Source organism: Sphaeramia orbicularis, chromosome 8, assembly GCF_902148855.1.
Source record: "Sphaeramia orbicularis chromosome 8, fSphaOr1.1, whole genome shotgun sequence".
NCBI classification, from domain to species: Eukaryota; Metazoa; Chordata; class Actinopteri; order Kurtiformes; family Apogonidae; genus Sphaeramia; species Sphaeramia orbicularis.
Genome location: NC_043964.1, coordinates 20447655 through 20452320, shown reverse-complemented (window position 1 = coordinate 20452320; position 4666 = coordinate 20447655).

Genomic DNA, 4666 nt, shown 5'->3' with positions numbered 1-4666 from the left:
GAGTGCTACTACAGTACACATTCCTGACAATAACCTCCTGCTTGGGTCCGGCCCCCTGCGCTGACGCTCAGCTGCGCAGACCAATGGGTGCGTCAGAGGGGACGGACCTGCGGTGGAGCAGAGGACAGCTGACGGGGACGCGCTCAAGTGACAGAACTGAGGCGGATCTGTGCAGGTACACGCAAACAGAAACACCTTTATCTGCAGTTTCAGTGGGGTTAACCCTTTCACGCATGAATTGTAAGAACCTTAGTCAAGATTTTTTTCTTCAGTGTTTTTATTCCTCCTTAGGCATGAAAAAACAAAAAAAACAAAAAAAACAATGCGATTGAGTTTTTTTTTTTTTTTTTCTCTTTTTCCTATGAAGTTACAAAAATATCCATGCATTTAATTTTTGAAGTAAAGAAACATGTGTTTAACCCTTTCATGCATGAATTGTAAGAACCTTAGTCAAGATTTTTTTCTTCAGTGTTTTTATTCCTCCTTAGGCATGAAAAAAAAAAACAATACGATCGAGTTTTTATTTTATTTTATTTTATTTTTTTATGGAGTTACAAAAATATCCATGCATTTAATTTTTGAAGTAAAGAAACATGTGTTTAACCCTTTCATGCATGAATTATGAGAACCTTAATCAAGATTTTTTTTTCCTGAGTGTTTTTATTCCTCTTTAGGCATGAAAAAAAAAACAAAACAAAACAATGTGATTGAATTTTTTTTTTTATTTTTAAAATCAACCTGTTTTTCATGGGGCTACAAAAATGTCCACTCAGTTACACCATGAATTTTATTCTTGAAGCAAAGAAACATGTATTTAAAACCCAATATCATGAAGTGATATGAAAACAGTGAAATGAAACCATGTTTAAATGCAGCTAATCTGATGTTGTCTCACATTTTAACATATTCTAATACTAGTTATTACTCACTTCATGGAGTTATAATAATATGCAAAAAATAAATATTAACAATTGATTTCCACTCAAGAACCAACCAAGAACAGCAAAGTTACAGTAATGGTATGAATTGCAGTTTATGAGATGATGCATACCGGTAAGTGTCCACTGTGTTGGTTGATATGGAACTAAAACAACAAAACCCATGAATATACAAGATTAAAGCTGTAGAGTAACTGTCCACTGTACTGACCACTATGCATGAAAGGGTTAAAACCCAATATCAGAAAGTGATATGAAAACAATGAAAAAAAAAAAAAAAACATTTTTAATGCTGCTAATCTGATGTCTTCTCACATTTTAACATATTCTAATGCTAGTAATTACTCACTTCAGGGAGATAATATGCAAAAAAAAAAACCTTCTTGTCTAACAAATAACAGTTGATTTCCACTCAAACATGTTAGTGCAGACCAGGTTTATCAAGAACAGCACAGTTACAGTACTGGTCTGAATTACAGTGTATGGGATGGTGCATCAGTATCCACTGTGTTGGCTGATATGGAACTAAAACAACAAAACCCATGAATATACAAGAGAAGAGCTGGAGAAGAACTGTCCATTGAAGTGACCTATGCATGAAAGGGTTAAGGCAGGGGTGTCAAACTCATTTTAGTTCAGGGGCCACATTCAGCTAAATTTGATCTGAAATGGGCCAAAACCAGTAACATACTAACATAATAATATATATAAATAATGTCAACTCCAAACTTTTCTCTGTTTTAGAGCAGGGGTGTCAAACTCATTTCAGTTCAGGGGCCACATTCAGCTAAATTTGATCTGCAGTGGTAAAATAATAATATAACATTGGGTTACAAAAAAAAATGTTTTTTGCAAGTTGTCTAGGTTTTTTCAACTGAATTAGGACCATTTTGCACCGCTAAATCCAAAAATTACATCTGTTTTTCTCAATCAGGTCAGGTTTTTTTGCTAATTTGATTTTGAAAAATTTGATCCTCTCACAAAATTGATTACATTTTTGTGACTTTATCAGTTGATTTTTTTATATAGTTCTCACCCAAAATAGGTTTTAAGAGAAAAAAAAATCATTTTCTAACAGGATGTATTTATCAATTATTATGTATTCACCGCAGATGTAGCAGAATACGTCAGGCTTATCTTTGCAAGATCTTCTAGTCGAAGCCATTTCATTCACCTGTAATATTAAAAAAAACATTAATCATAAATTGGCACAAGTAAAATCTTCAGAACTCGTTTATTGCAAGAAATATGAAAGAATTTTGTATCATATGATGTGAAAATGCCCATAAATGTAAGCAAAAATATTTAAAAGCCAAATATGTAGCATAGTTCAGAAAGTTGACCTGTCTGAGCAAAATTAATGTGATTTTTGGATTCAGCACACCAAAATTATCCTAAATCAGCTCAAAAAACTTAAACAATAAATTTGTTGTTGACCAGTGTTATATTACATAAATAATGTCAACTCCAAACTTTTCTCTGTTTTAGAGCAGGGGTGTCAAACTCATTTTAGTTCAGGGGCCATATTCAGCCTAATATGATCTAAAGTGGGCCGGACCAGTAAAATAATATAAATAACAGGATAAAAACTTATAAATAATGTAAACTTCAAAGTATTCTCTGTTTTTGAGTAAAAAAAAAAGTCAAATTCTGCAATGAAAATGTTTATATCTACGAACTGTACTCGAACATGACATGAACAAATATGAACAACCAAAAATTTTTAAAGAAAAATAAGTGCAATTTTAACAATATTCTGCCTCAGTTTATCATTTACACATGTACATTATAACTTACAGATCACAGTGGATCTACAAGTGCACCAAACATTTAATAACAAGTAGAATATTATTAAAATTCTACATACTTCTCTTGAGATATTTCAGGTTGTTTACATTTTTTGTAAAAGGGCTAGTCTAAATGTAAACATTTTTGTGTATTTGACTTTTTTTTACACTGAAACAAAGAGGGGAAAAAAAATATGTTTTTCATTATTTATTGGTTATTATGATAGTATTTTACTGGTCTGACCCAAATTAGGTTGACTTGACCTAAAATGATTTTTACAACGTTGATTGTTAATATATTCAGTATAATTTTTGCATTTCACACATTCATCCCACGGGCCGGATTGGACCCTTCGGCGGGCCAGTTTTGGCCCCTGGGCCGCATGTTTGACACCCTGGTTTTAGAGTGAAAAAAGTTAATTTACATTTACATTAACATGAACAAACTGAAAAAAATAGGTGTAGTTTTAACAATATTCTGCCTCAGTTTATCATTTACACATGTACATTAGAACTTACAGATCACAGTGGATCTACAAACACACAAAACATTGAGTAACAGGCAGAATATTGTCAAAATTGTACTTACTTCTCTTAAGACATTTCAGGTTATTCACATTTTTTGCAAAATTATACTTTGTTTTAGTGTAAATACATGAAAATATTTACATTTACAAAGAGAAACATTTGGAGTTATCATTATTTATATGTCATTATGATAGTATTTTACTGGTCTGACCCACTGGAGATTGAATTGGTCTGAATGTGAAACCTGAACTAAAAGGATTGTTAATATTTTAGTGTAATTTTTGCATTTCACAAATTCATCTCAAGGACCAGACTGGACCCTTTGGCGGGCCGGATTTGGCCCCCGGGCCGCATGTTTGACACCTGTGGTTTAAGGTCACTGCACTGATTAAACATTAACTCTCTGTTTCGTGTGAAAATATAAAAATGTCACCTAAGGGTATAAAACACTGTGTACTTTATCCACTTGGAATTTATAGCATTTTAATAAATTATACACTGTCAGTTTCATTGTCAGTCATTTTCCATTCCTAAATTAGATACAAAATATGCTAGAGAACTTTAGACTTCTTTGGTTCCTTAGTTCTAACCCCAGTTTGTGCCAAACTCAGAAATATTGAATTGAGATGGTAGATGTTTTTTTGTTGTTGATTTTTTTTTATTTTTTTTAATTTGTTATTATTATGGTGTGAATGCTCGATGCTGTACACATTTAGGTTGGTGTAAGCAGTGTATTTGTCGAAAAAGGATAGGCAAAAAAAAAAAAAAGTTAATGCTTCTAGCCTATTCCTTTTTTGGTTTTTAAGTTTATTACGATTGATGTACTGAGTAAAATGATTGATGTAAAACCAAAAATAAATTCATTCATTCATTCAAATTCATTCATACTTTGAAATATTTCTGGTAAATGCAGTTTCTCAGCTTTTCAGTGTATCAGATTTTGACTTCTATTTTGACTGTATCTTATATTTAATCATCTGCAACACTTATTCATCAACAAAACCTATTTAGCTTGGTGAATAGTAGTAGTTATAAATGTTTTTTTCATGTCTTTCATGTCAAATTTTTCTGTTTTGATACACAACCTTTAAATTTACTCCAATTTTTTATGCACATCTACATGATTAGTTGATTAAATATGGGAAAACACCTGATTTTCACTGAAAAATGCAAAATACAGAGGAAAACATTATCATAAATGGTGATAAATCACTTAGGAAAGGTTAAATGTAGAGAAAAATTCATTCGAAAGTCGCCACAAAAATAGTTCCATCATTGTTTTTAAAGGTTAAGATTAAGATTTTAAAGGTTAAGTGAAAACATATTTGGATGATAATGTTGGGTTTAATACTAAAGTTTTGTCTGTAAAGTTCATTGTACACGTGGGTCACATGATCTGGGCGCCACTAAGGC